The 15644-nt window shown below is 31.9% G+C and overlaps 1 pseudogene; it reads right to left on the minus strand.

Annotated features, from left to right (window-relative positions):
• Window positions 1–866: 866 nt before the first annotated feature.
• On the minus strand, window positions 867–1021 carry LOC119252129 (U2 spliceosomal RNA; annotated as a pseudogene).
• Between the last annotated feature and the right edge of the window lie 14623 nt (window positions 1022–15644).

Consider the following 15644-nt stretch of genomic DNA (forward strand, 5'->3'; position numbering starts at 1 on the left):
TATCAAAGCTTTCTCTTCACAGTTACAGGAAACTCTAACAATTCAGTGACTCTAGTTGCTGGAAATTTTCTCTATTACATAAAGTTGTTTAATAGCAGCTACAGAAGTCACGTATACATTGCAATGAAAAACCTGGTCTGGTTATTAGCTCTCTCCTAGCCATGTAGGTGAGGAGAAATTTCATTTTGTAGGAAACAGAATTTTCCATTAGTAGCTGAAGTAAAGTTGTTGTTCCTTAAAATGATGACTTTAGCTTGTTTTCAAAAATATTTAAATATTTCTAAATATTGATTATGCCATTTTATTCATCACAGATCAGAGGATGCTATCTCCAGAAAACTGTGAACTTTCACAGGAACTGTACATGTGATAGTAAAAGAAATAGAAGTATTTCTTGAGATAGTTAAAGACTAGTGCCACTGAGTGTTGTAAGGAAATGTCTCACCCACACTTTTATAAGAGGTACTTTCAAACTTTCCCTTAATGGAAAAATGTTCACCAGTATGAAATTACTATACTCAGAATATTGTGTTCTGATTATAATGGTACTGTATTTGTGTGATCAATACTTATAATTCTAACTCAAATCTCTATTAGAATGTTCATTGAGAAGTATGAAGCTCTTCATGTTTGGAACAATTAATATGGCTGTGCGGATGAAAGCATGCAGAGATGATCTATTTTATTTGTAGAGTAAGTTGTTACTCATATCTACGAGAATCTAATTTAGTTTAAACAGTATGAGATACACCTTAATCTTTCACTGTCTATCAAACACATTGGAAGGAATGGTCAGCAATCTCCATGTAATTTCTAAAATGAAAGACGCTTTGGCATTCATTCCCAATGTATAATATATTCAATCTAATAAGTTTTCATTTTTAGCAAGTATTCTTAAATAAATTAGCAAAAACAAACTCATTTACAAATTACCACTATGCTTTTGAAAAATGAATGACTTATTCTAGGCAGAAAAGAATATATACTACACTTGATCTTAGCCAAAAGGCCGAGAAGCGATGTCTAATGGAGAATAATGAAACATTTAAAATTCATTATATGTCGAGAAAAGTTAATCTTATTTTCGCAAGTTGCTTTAGGAAAATACACTGCCAAATTCCATGAGTCTCAGTAGTAAAAAAAATAATAATAATTAGGAGGTATATTGGTAGTACAATGGAATGAATAAGAACTTTAAAATTTACATTAGTTGGAATAATGGTTTGCTTCTCTAAGACTGTAATGCTGAAAAGATGTCATTTTAGCTGTGTGCAAAATAGCTTATTTCACAAGCTAACTAGCATTATGTAGAGTCTGTAGAGATGAGTAGCTAATCAGAAGAGGGGATAATGAAACTCATGAAAATTCAAACTTAAAAGCATTGTGATGTTAAAAGCACCCTCATCCCCCTACACCTCACCTCACACACACACACACCAGAGAAAATAGCATCAGAATGTGTAGGTCTCATACCTGAGAAGAAAAAATTTTAGCATAGATTAAAAGGAAATTATGGACAAAAATCTTTTACACAGAAACAAAGCAATTCCCAAAGAAGTAATAAACCTTTTTTATTCAAATGCTGCTCCATAAATGCTTCTGTAAAATGTATTTCTTTCCTATAAGGAAGCTGACTTTATAACCTGCTGAACCTCGGTTAGCTACCTCATCACAAGGAAGTGCAAATTAAATGCACACTCTGCTGTTTATTGCATGTTTTATATTTACTGGTTCCATATTCATTTTAAAAAGATGATGATTGGGCCTCCCCGGTGGCGCAGCGGTTGAGCGCTGGGTTGCGAAGCTGCCCGCGGCCTCTGCGGCGCCGGTTCGATCCCCGGCTGCTCCCCGGCCACCAGAGGAGGGTCCCACATGGCGTGCAGACCTCTCCTGCCGCCCGCTGCTCCCCTCAGCAGTGTACTTCGGTCCTTCTGCCTGCTCTGCTCCCCGCTCTGGCTCTGGTGAATTCTCTCACCCTCCCACGCTTCTGACTGTACCCAGTGCATGTATAAACAAAACAAACAAACAAACCAGCAAACAAATAAATAAAGCATGCCTCTATAAAAAAAAAAAAAAAAAAAAAAAAAAAAAAGATTAAAAAGATGATGATTATCATAGTCTCAAATTATTACACAATTGAGTCTATCACTACAAATCTGAAAAGTGACCTTTGCACTAAAGGTTTCTTTTACTTATTTATTTTTTTAATCTGTAAAAATTTGAGAGAATTGGGTAGATACATAAAATGTTCTATTTATTTTTGTTAATATTAATTGTTTTTCTAGCTATTTGTATGCCTCCAATAGAAAATCAGTTATCTCAAATATAATGACCATCACATTAATTTAAAAAGTCTGATATATGACTCTGTTCTATGCTTTTCTTATTCCCTTTAGTCTGTATGATTAGGAGGTAGACCATCATACGGAATAATTTTCCAAATCTTAATAAGAGAAATGCATTGATATCAATTTAGGGAAAGAAAAGCATTGTCTTATTATGAAGATTGTTGTATGTCTTGTATGGTAAAAGTATATTTTAATTTTTTAACTATTAGACTCATAGGATTTCCAATAGCACAATGCTTTTTTTGAAGACTATGTTGTATTCCCTGATGGATGCCAAATCTGTTCCATCCTGAAAGCAAGAACCATAGATAGAGAATTAGAAGGGTAGGAAATCACAGAAATATCCAATCTGAATGAAATTATAATTTTAACCAAAACAATGTACTGGAGGCATTAAATGTGACATCCTATCCTGGGAAAAAATAATAAATTATTCTATTTTTATGTATTTCTTTGTAGATGTTAGATTTTCTCCTCCAACCTTGCTATGAAAAATTAGCCATCTATGTAAGAATTTTTATATTTCCTAAATAATTCCATTTCAAATTGTAGAACAGTTTATAGACAATAGAAAAAGAGGTAACATTTCCCTGGCAGACTTCTTGTTAAACATAAAGAAGTTACATCTTAAAAAAAAAAATAGAAATGACCCATAATGATCTGTAGTCTTTAAAATGACAAGCCACATTCTGCTGCTGGAAAATAGTGGCAATTTGAAATGTTTACATCCAGTGAATATCAGAAAAAGTATTATTAGTTCCTGTTTTTTTCTGATTTTTTAAAGGCTACTTTCAAAGATGTGAATCATTTGAGTATGATCATTTTCAGATATCACTTCATGGACTCTGTCCTTTCAGTCAGACTGAATGTAGCCCTCTATCTCTCCTATGTATCAGTATACTAAGCACTAACTAGATAGGCGTGTCCTCTTGCTCTGCATCCTTGACTTAAATTTCATTATATAATAATTTCAAAGCAAGAGTGTGGAGAAAAGAAGAATTTCAGTAGAAGATGTAAACCTAGCTGAATTAAAAAGAAGACCCCTTCATTCTCCCAGCATCTCAGATCCTACCATCACCATTCATCAGATGGGGTGATTAAAATTCCTTTCCTTGCTAGTTACAGTACAGCCATTCACCTGCTTTTCCCTTAGCTTCCTTATAATTAGCTGGACTACCTAACCATTTTATCTAAGGAAAAGCAGAGGTCATCAAACCTGGCATTCTCTGGAGAAAGAACTCATTGTCCCACATTCTACCTTTATGACCTCTGTTTTTTATCTCTTCACCAGTAAACTGGGATCAAAAATATTTTATCACAGGATTAATGTAAATTATAAGACCATGAATGAAATGATAACTATAATATGTAAAAATAAAAATATTCTCTGAAATGTTAAACTAAGGACCAAATGATGTCACATTATTGGGAGATATTAGAGTATAATGAAATGAAATGGAAATCAAGCCAGAGATGTGGATTTGATATTAGATACTGCTGATACTTTAGTTAGGGGAGCAAGTCAAAATATAAATTAGGAGAAAGCTCTATATAGAGCATCAGCATGCCATGCACCTCAAAGTAGCAATAGTCTAAGAATCCTAGTTATTCTAATGGCAATATAGTGTGTTACTCTTCTTCATATTAAAAATGCACTTGTTAGTGCATCAACTAACAAGTTATAGTTACAACTAACAAATGAATCAGTTATATGTTCAAAATCTGTATTTCCATTTGAATTCTCATTTTTGGGATAAGCCTGCTAGAAAATACTTTTAAAGGTGCATTTGCAATGTTGCCAATATCTCATACTCCTTTTCAGAGAAATTACGAGGGTACCAATGAGGCTATGTTATATAACACAAAGTGCATCATTCTTCAAAGTTTTTAATTTTTCATTCTGAAAGGCGAAATATAATCACTTAGCAAAAGTGAACAATGAAGCAAAACATTAGTATTACATATTTATTTTATTTTTAAAAAACCTAATTTATTATTTTAATTGTGGTAACATTAAGATTTTCCCTATTAGGTATCACTACCGTAGGATACCTGCCACCAAATAACCCCTACTCTACCACCATAGTCCATTGTGTTTCTTCTTTTGTTCTTCTTCTCCCACTGCCACCCCTCTTTTGGAGCATCAGTCATATACATCAATTTTCAGGAGGTGGCTTTTCAAGTTGTCTTTCTCTGGATTTTAGTTTGGTTTCTCTGTATTCTACATATTAGTGACATCATACTGTATTTATCTTTCTCCTGACTTATTTCACTTAGCATTATCTCTTCCAACTCCATCCATATTGCTGCAAATGACATGAGTTTATATAGTTTGATTACTGAATAATATTCCATTTTGTATATGTGCCACATCTTCTTTATCAATTCATCTGTATTGAGGAATTTGTATTGTCTTCATATCTTAGCTATGCAAACAGTGCTGCAATAAACTTGGGAGATATCTTTACAGCAAGAAAAACAAACCAAAAAATAATAATAATACAAACAAGTGAAAATACATCGAACTAGAAAACTTTTGTACAGTGAACAAGACCTTAACTAAAAGAGAGACACCCTATGGAATGGAGAAAATATTTGCAAACCATATATCTGACAAAGGACTAATATCAAAGATCTTCAATAAGCCTCATACACCTCAAAAAAAGAAAACACTTAAGAAATGAACAGAGGATCTACTGATCTACTGATAGACACTTCTCCAAAGACATACAGGTGGCAGTTCATTTCATATTTTTGTAGATGTTATTTAACAACTTTGTTATATTTCACTTGCTTAAGTGTTTTTGTCAATCAGTCTATGGGGAAACTTCTCAGAATTCAAGATCTTGGTTTATCACCTCTTTTTTGGAAACTTTTCACAGACTGACCACTGCCTCACATGTTTTCCATTTAACTTTCCATAGTCTTCCATCATAATCCATTTCTTAGCACATTACAAGTAGTTCAGTAGTGTCCCATCCTTATTAATCTCTGAGATACTTTAGTTAAGGGACTTTGCTTTTCTTTTTGAGAAAGGAAATGATGATTTAAAAAACAAAGAAATAAAAAATTCTTTGTCAGCATTGTCAAAGGATTGGACTGTTTTACTGTCATAAACCTTCATTTCTATCTTAGATGTTAAAGCCATTTCAATATAACAACTACTTTATTTACTCAGTGTCCTATCACTCAATGTGTTTCAGTAACAAACTTAACAGTGACAACGTTAATTAGTGGCAATTTATCTATCATGATATTATGTAGACATCCATAACAGAATGTTAAGTATTGCATTATCACATGAAGATGTAATATATTAATGAACTACTCTTGTCATTACTTATTTTTACAATTAAAATGCTACAGCAATGTAAATGTTAAAGCAAAATACAATGTCAACACTGCATACTTGTATCTGCCAGTTGTTATGACAATGTTAGGGAGATTAATTTGTTTGGGCTTTAATGATAACAATAGAAATATTAAATGTGGTTTGTCCTATGAATGAAAATGACCCAAGTATTAATAATTAACAGCCCAGATTATTTTTCAGTGATGACAAAGGAATGATGAATGTATGAAAATTCTTCTGATCATATTTGACATGCTACTATAGGTGTTATTTTTATTCTTATTTTTATTACAACACATCCATAATATATAACATATGCATATGTGTATACATTTGCATGTGCATATACATACACACACATATATGTATGTAAGTATGTAATGGAGACAGAAACTAAGAGGCTGCTAGTTTAGCTATTAAGTAAACTTCTACTCCCCCACAACCACATATTTGAGTTAGAGTAAAGGACTAATTTTTATAAAGTTGATTTATTCTTCTGATTCACATGTCCTTCATTGGTGAACCTCAAGATAAGTGAACTGGTGCCCATTTTCTTCCTTTCTGACAAACGTAACTTAAAAACCAATAAGACTCATCGATTACTTTATATTGAAATGCAATTTCCTTTGATTTAAGAGAATTCTGAAGTTATGTTGCTGTTACGCACTTTTTAAACGTGGTCCACTTGAGCAACAGGTTTTAATATAGATGGTCTCTGCCCATTTTGAGTTTATAAGTTTATATGAGATTATAAACTTAGGTGCTGTTGGGCAAGCAGAAATATAATATAGTCAGAGTAGGTTAGGAAGCACTCAATAATCAGTCATCTCAGGCATTAAATCTACACTATAATACTTCATATATTTTTACTCAAGTCATTCTCACTAATCTCACACTACTCCTAACTAAATCTCAAATGCCTTTACTTCCTGTTGAACAATTCCGTGAGGATATTTTTCAGTGAAGTATTGGGGTTAAATTTTAAAATGTGGATAATAACCAAAATAGTCAACCATACTGGTGAATTCTAATTAGTACTTTGTTTTATCTTTCTCTTCGTAAGTATATATTTTTACCCTTTATGCAAAGTATTATACTTGGAATTATTTACTGAGAGGTATAAAGCAGTTGTATTTATTTGAATGAATAATTTTAAAGTGAAGTGATCTTGTATTCACTAGTAACCTTGATCTTTTGAAGCTCTCATTACTTTTAATATTTTTAACAGGATATTGTCTTAACATAAAAAAAAAAATTAAATGAACCAAGATGATAAAAATAAAATTATGAGTTCTTTTGATCTAGGCTACTAAACCCTGCAAAAGAGTTTCAAGTGTAAGGACATATATTATTCTTGTAGAGGAAAATATACCTATTAAAATTGAGAAGTAATTCACTCTCTTAGTATTGTCCAAGTGTACTTCCTCTTAGCATAAATTAATGGGCTTAAATACAAATAGATAGTCCCCTCTCAAAAAGAATATGTTCAAATACCTGATAGGATATTACTTTAAGCATAACATTTTAGGAATAAGTCTATTCCTTGATTAGAATCAAGTGTTAATTCTTATTGAGATATACTGGAAATATTGGAATCATTTAAACTGATCACTAACACTTAGCAAGTATAGTTTCAGTGAGTGTGAATATTAGATAGGAGGGAAGTAGGACAGTAAAGCAAAACAATCCATTTTTATTCAAGCATTTTTTTTTATTTTTTAATACCTGAACAGGGATTTTTGAAGGTCACTCTATAATTAATTTGGGCACAGTTACCTTCCTGTACTTTTATGCTATTCAAAGTCCTCCACAGCCTAAGTAGCTTATTCCCCTACTCCATACATTTAAAGAAAGATTTGTATAAATTTATATAGAGTATCTCTTAGAGAAACATAAGACTTTCTTCAGTTTCATGGATTATTTCTTAAATAAGAAAGGCATGGTTTATTTCTTAAAACTTAGCTAAGTGTATGATTTTAAATGTAATAAGAAATTTCACTAAAATGAGTCTCTCTGTGTTCCTTTGTAATTCTAGACACACTTAATCTCTCTCACTGCATTCAACTATACGTTTTATATCATTTGTCTTTTGAATTGAATTCCTCTCAAAACTCCTTTGGCATATGCTATATTGAAAACCCTTGGCAGCTTTGACTAGGATATTTGAAATACTTAATGAGGTAGGCAAAATAATGGACACTCAAACATGTTCAGACTCTGATTCCCAAAACCTGTTGAGACTATTACCTTACATGAAGAACAGGACTTGGCGAGAGTGATTAAATTAAAAGATGGGACGTTTTTCTAGATTATTTAGGTGGGCACACTATAATCACAATGGTCCTTATGTTTCAATGTACTGATTTGTGTTTTATTCTTCAAAACTAAGATATTTTGTTTGTTTTGAGGCAATGTTGGCTTACATTATTGTTGGTATTTTGGAAGTATAATACTCCCTCTCACATATCTCCCTGTAGTCTACCCTCCACAAAATCACCCAAATTCACTGCCATAGTTCTTTTTCCACTTGTCCCTCTTTGTTATCATCCCTCCTCACACCCTTCCTGCTCTGGATGCTTCAGATCTATAGTCAGCTTTCAAAGGTTAGTTTTAAGTTTGTCTTTGCCCTTAGTTTGTTTTTCCTATATTCCACATACAAGTGACACCATTGGTATTTCTCTTTCTCCTTATGACATACTTACTTAACATTATCCCTTCCAACTCTAACCATATTACCACATTGATTTATCCTTTTTAACTGTGTATCTAGACCATTGACTGTGTATCCCATTGTGTATCCCATACCACATCTCTTGATACACTCATCTGCTTGGGGGTAACTAAATTAGAAAAGTGTCTGGGTATAAATTCATTACACAAAAATAATTTTCCTTCTTATATACAAACAATGAGCAAGAAGAGGAAGAAATTGAGATGAATTGTTATGTGACCATATTACATTCAATAAAATTGGCCGTGGTCCTATACATTTTATCTCTAATGTAATATTTGTCAAAAACTATACTATGCCAATTTACTTGGCAATTCATACTTAAAAAACAATTAGGATATTAGCTACTAAGTTTTCTCTGTAAAATGAAAAAAAATCCTCTAAATATTGATCAGAAAATATAAATCCAAATCTGTATAGTTAAATAAGTCAACTATGACCAATTTTTAACATCTATAAACCAAGTCTATTAGAAATTAGGTATTCAAAAGGTATAATTATCTAATCAGCACAAAAATTGTCAGTGTTTTTTAAGAGCTCTGGTTAAGTATATTTATTAGCATAGGGGTCATATTTATGACTCTTTTTTTTTTTTTTCTTATTGTGGCCATACAGAAGACTCAATTCATAGCCACACTGTTGCCTGGTTGCCTGTGAATTGATCAGTATTTGAAGATAGTGCTTTTGATATAAATTTATTTGAAAGATCTCTATGTGTCTCCACTAGAATGGGTAAATTTATACTATCCATATAGTTATCTTTAAATCACATGAATAAAAAGTTGTATTATTTTTGTCAATGTATCCATTTTTTTAAGTCTGCTGTAGCAACTTATCATAAACTTAGTAAACTGAAACAACAAAAGTTTATTGTCTTCCAGTCTGGTGATTTGGACTCTGAGAGTAAGTTGTCAGAGGACTGTACTCTTTTGTTGCTCTAAATGAGTTTCCATTCCTTGACTCTCCCAGATTCTAGTGGTCTTCTGCATTCCATATTCTTCCCTTTTTCTCTAATTGTTTCTCTTCTAAGAATGTGTGTCATTGTATTTGGGATCTACCCAAATACCCCAGACTGATTGCATCTTTATTTTTTTAGTTACAACAACAAAGACCCATTTTCCAAATAGGTCACAATCACAGACTCTGGGATTTAGGGTATGGGATTATTTGCTTTTATGGAGGGAGGGGACATCACTCAAGTCATTGATCACTTTTAAGTTCCAGCTCAAACTCTTAAAGAAATTCAAAATGAATATAAATAACTTATAATCATCTATACAAAATAGACAAATACATTTGACTTTTGACCAAGATGGCCTTAACCTTTACCCTCAGTTTGACTAAACTTTTTACAGGTTTCTTTCTGACTATAGACCCCTCACCTCTCATTGCTTATGACTTTATTTTAAAAAACTTGGGATTGTAAACTCTGTCTGCTCCATTGGATGTAGATCTTCTCTCAATTGCATCTCTTAAGAACCCATCCCTCAAGAAAGATAGTGTTTCTACTTTCTCATCTGTGCCAGGGGCTAGGAACTTGATTTCAATGAGCACCAACTATAAACAGATAGACTAAACACATTAACAAACTCCTACCTCCAATGTATTCCACTACTTTTCCAATATGTCATCATAGCTCTTCAAAATACTCCCACCTTTTGTTACTGTGGAGCTGACATCACTCTCCCTAATAGCAATATTTTAAATAAAGTTGTCTTTGTCAGGTTAACCTGTCGGGTGCAATTTTTCTTTTACTTTTCTTGCCATATTCGCTAACATTCAAGCTAAATAGTATGCTTGATTCCCATCTGCTCTGTCTCTCCTTTATCTCCAAAAACCAAACAACATGTGTTCAGTTAATTTAGCCTCTGGCATGTCTCAAATGAGTTCTCTGTTCCCCCTTCCTGTTGTCATTGTTTAAGTTCAGAAATGTGCCACTCTTGTCTGGAAGGCTGAAAAATCTTTGTAAAACTTATCCTACTTCCAGTTGCTTTCCCTGATAATCAGTTCTAACTCTGACTGGAATTGCTTTCCTAAAGGAAATCTATCATCTTGTCATTTTCTGTTCTCAATATCTCTGATCACACTTCACTACATATTGTGTAAAGTCAAGAGTCTTAAGAATGGTATGGTGGATTGTATACTATCATTTGTTCATGTTGAATTATATTTCCCATAACTCCCCTTCCTTTTATATTTCCCTGTTAGTTGGCCAAAAGTTAATTTGAGCAAAATTTGGAAGGCAGAATCAAAACAGCAGCCAAAAAGTAAAGAAATAAGTAGACCTCTCTGAAGGTCATCGTGGTTAGATATGCTGGCATGAAAACACAGAAGTACTATTCTTACTCGGTTCTTACTCTTTACCATTTCAAAACCAGCTCTCCTTTCTGATTCTCAATCCTACTGAACATGACCAGTAGCTCTCCAAATGTGATAGCTTTCTAAACCCTTCTCTACCAATTTCACAGGCCTACTTTCTGGTAGCTGGATTGGCTGTCTTCCTACATTGGCTTACAAGCTCCAACATGTCCACATATTCCAGTGTTTCTAGACAGCTAGTTAGTGACTGCAGTGATTCTCCAAGTCCTCTTGGATTCTTACTTTCCCAGTTTTTTTTTTTTTTTTTCCCCAGCAATTGAGTAAAGGTCTATTACTATAACACTCATGCTCTTTCTGCTTCCTTAACAGAAACTTAACTGATAAAGATGATTTTAAGTCTGCCACAATTTTTTCCTCTAGTTTCTTTTCCATATTCAGACATATTACAATTATTTTTTGTGTTTCTGTTCATGGTCTTTCCTCTACCTGTAATTCTGACAACATGCTTTCTGCTCCTGTCTCCTTGGTGAATAACCACACATCATTCAAGATGCCCACCCATTTACATGCTACTCTCATGAAGAATTTTACCCATCACAGCCATCAACAGCATCATTCTCTATTGCCTAAATTTCATTTATGTTTTGAATCTGTAACTTGCTTCTCATTTTATTATGCTATAAATATATAAGACATGATTATCTTAAATATCTACATTTAAGACAATGATTCCTTCTTTTGGACAGTTTGTTTCTTAGTTATGATTATTCTGCCAAAATTGAACACAGTATTGGGCACATGATCATAGCTCAATAACATATACAAGTTTAATCAATTTCTAATATCTATCTCTTTATCATAGATTTTTAAAATAAATAAATGCTAATGTTGGTGGTCATTTCTTTTTTTTAAATTAACATGTATGTATTTTGTTCAATCACTGTTTTATACCCCCTTGATATGGTTATTTCTGTGTCTGATCTGCTACTAGATCATACTACTAGGTTAATAGCACTTTAATGAAATATACCATATATATGCAAATAACTTTTGAATCTTTGAAATGTTCTAATTATATAGTATAATGTATGTCTCATATAGTTTAGTTCAATCATCATGTTAAAATTAGACAATTAACTTTCAAAAGAAGACTACAAACACAAGAAACTTTCAGTTGATTAAAACTTTTTAAATTTTTATTCTGTTTTCCCTAAGGTATCAGCCACTCAGAAATTAAATTATCCAGCTGTCAGGTTCTGAGCTCATCTATGGCTAACACATATTCATGTAAGTAGAAAAAGCTTTTTTATGGATGATTTTGTTTTCACACATTGCTGGCAAACATTTATGATGCTTTAATTCCTACACCTTCTTTAGGTAACAGATGTTGTCAATTGACCTCTGATAACTACTTCACTAGGTGTAATTTTGTGGGTGGATTGCTCAGATTTTGTTTTGACTCAGCAGCTTCATAAATTTTTATTAAACTTGTTTTGACAAAAATCATGTCTCAATTGTAGGAATACTGAATTGACCCAAATAAGCAGATTTATTGATAATATTGAATAGATGTAGAAAAGAAGAGTTTGTGAATGATGAAATTCAGAGGGCAAAAGGAAAGAAAGAAATCAGTGGGTCCCAACCTGTAGGATTCTGATTGCTAAAAAATCATGAGCTTATTTACAAGAGAGTTATAAATCCAAGCATTCATCAAGCATCTTTTGTAGCCTGTTTGAATAACATTTCATTGACTTAAATGAGTTTTTTAAAGTACATAAATGTTATGATTGATACAAGTAAGTTAAAATATTACTGTGTTACTATATGTTTTACATAAAATTGTGAAAAGTGAAAATATTATCTTATTCAAGTCTGTACAATTTTTTCCCAAAAAGTATTCTTACGAAGTTTGAAAATTACTACTTTATGCAATGGAAGTACATATGATATGTTTTCTGTGGTCCGGTTAATTTCCATAGAATGAAAACTATTAGCAACATACTTCATTGCCTCTCAAAAATTATTTTAAAAAGTAATGCAACATAATACTTCTAAATAATAATGCCAAAAACCCTTCAGCATTTTCAATTCTACCATCAATATCAAAACCCACTAATTTTTCAATATTTATGTTTAGAGGAATTGTGAATGAACAATCCCAAAGCTAAAATAGAAGTTTGAATGTGGGAACCAAATGAAAAACGAAAATGAGGCCTGCATTCATCAGTATATTTTTAATTCTTGTTTTTACAAACTCTTTGCCTTTTATTAATCTTTGTTTTAGTCCTCAATATCAAAGTTAAGATCAAGCTTTGTCTATTAATTAAAAAGGTCTAACCAAGTATGCTGGAATTTTTGCAATATTTTAATCACCTTTTCTTTATTGGAGTCTAGAGGCCTGAACAGCTCACCTGTCAAAGAGAATCAGATGAGATTCATTTTGGGGTTTTGAATTCCATGTGGTATGATTTTCAAATAGTTTTAAAGGTGATTCTAACATACATAATTTCAATAAATTTAATCATAGTTCAGTGACCTTTAGTAATAATGTCCCCTATAATATTACTTTAAAATTATATATTTTACTAAAAACAAAATTGTGGTGTTTATAAGATATCTAATTTTGTACCTATTTAGAAGCAGATTTTTTTTTTTAATTATGTGTGTCTTGTGTCCGTATTCTAAAGTCAGACAGGAGGTACATAGGTTATTATAGGAACAGGACTCTTGACATATACTCAGCGAAAGACCAGAACTCTGTAATCAAAGGTCAGTTAAGTCCCTGGTGAGTGACTCATCTCCACCCTCCATCTGCAATGAATTTTCCACTGCTTTCATTCATTGAAAATCTCAACCCAGCAATTTCTGATACCAAGCCTCATATGAAAAATAAACTGTGCCATTCTTCCATAAAAGGAATTTTAAAAGTGGATTTTGAAGTATGTCCCACAGGTTCTCTTTTGATCATATATATGTTCTGGCTCTTCATTAATATGCTTCCTCTTTCACCTTTTTAAAAATATATTGGAATTCTAACCAAAAATCACATTTATAATGGCTTTTTAATTTTCTTAAAATTAATGTATAAATTTAATGAATTTCTGATACAAATTACAACATCTTTTAACAAGTTGAATATAAAACCTATGTACACTGGTAAGTGAACAACAATACATGCTTTAAAAACAGGAATAAAAAGAAAGTAATTGTTCTACCAAATAATGAAACAAGTTTAATACTATAGCAATTGAAAGAATGTAATATTGGTGCAAAAATGAAAAAAATATGTCAATTCAATGAAAGGAAATCAAGATCGGTATCCCAGTACATAACAAATATTCTATTTCATCTATCTCAAATAGATGGGAATACTTGATGTTAGGGCCATCTGATTTTTCATTTGGAGAAATGATCTCTACTTTATTCCATCTTAAAAGAATATAAATAATAGAGTCAGAAGCAGTAAATGTGTAAGGAGAAAGTAGAACAGAATAAGAGAGTTGTTGTAGGAATTTTTTAAATAAATATATAACAAAATAAATAAGCTGATGATACATTTGCCTAACATAACATTTGTAACTTCTATATGATTAAAATAATTATAAAGTTTAAACTGAAGCAAGCAAACAAACATAATGTGGGAGGAAATACGACATCTGGATGACTATTTAATAACGAAAATTTAAATAAAGAAACCCACAAATTAAGAGGATAAAATTCCATGATAGAAGATTAGAAAGTAAATAGAAAATAAGAAGAAAAAAATTATACAGCAGTATGATAAACATATGAAAAGATGTTTAACCTTCCTAGGAATCATCTTAACTAAAAGTTAGTTACAATTCTTTATTCATTTGATGATCTTTATTTCATTTGTTTTTCTTTTCTTTTGTGGTTATACCTTATTTATCACTTTATAGATACCTTAAGAAGTTCCATAGATGTGTACTAAGAATTTAAATAGAGATTTTTGCAACTCATCTTTTACATTTCCCTTTCTTATTCGCCTGGTAAACAACCCTTATTAAAGGATATTATTGGTAGTCCTAGACATTTTAGGGACAAGAAAATACTGGGTTCAAATTCCTTGCCTTGAGATGCAGAAACTGAACACAAAAAAACGGGAAATTACTAGTCAATGTTAGTATTCATTCTGAGTGTCATATCATAGAGTTGGTTCCTTTATTATTAATGAGATTAAAGCCAATAACCTTAGCACATTGATACATATTTATAACCACCATTCATTAATTTTTAATCAACTTTACTAAGATAAAATTTGTCAACAATGAAATCTACCAAGTTTAAGTATTCATTTTGTCGAGTAGTGATAATTGTGTGCAATAATAGAAAAAATCACACAAACACAATGTAGAATATTTCTGTTAACCCCCAGGTTTCTTTATTCTCCTTTGCAGTTGAGGCCCACATCCCATACCTTACTCCTAACAAGCACTGCTTTGCTTTCTGACACTATGTTGTTGACTTTTTCAGAATTTTATATAAATGGAATTGTTAGTATGTCTTAGTAATATCTAACTTCAGAAAAATACTGAAGGACATTCATATTACTTCCAATTTTTTACAAGCAATAAACAAGCAGCAAAAAAAATTCAATATGGTCACTTTTGCACGTATAGACTTATTTTCTAGGGTGCACATTCAGTACAGAGATTGCCAGGTAAATAAATTATTTTAATTTCAATAGATTTTGCCACATATGGTTCTGTTGATTTATATTGCTATCATGTTGTCTAAGAACCAAATTTTGTAGAAATAGTGAATCTACAGCAGCTTCTGAGAATTAGCTCTTCCACGTGGCAGAATCTAAGGAAGAGGTTACAATAATGGTGATAATTTATTTGGTGGATGCACTGGTATAGTGTCCAGTAGT

The sequence above is a fragment of the Talpa occidentalis genome, unplaced genomic scaffold, assembly GCF_014898055.3.
Source record: "Talpa occidentalis isolate TD23 unplaced genomic scaffold, MPIMG_talOcc4v2.1, whole genome shotgun sequence".
Lineage (NCBI taxonomy): Eukaryota > Metazoa > Chordata > Mammalia > Eulipotyphla > Talpidae > Talpa > Talpa occidentalis.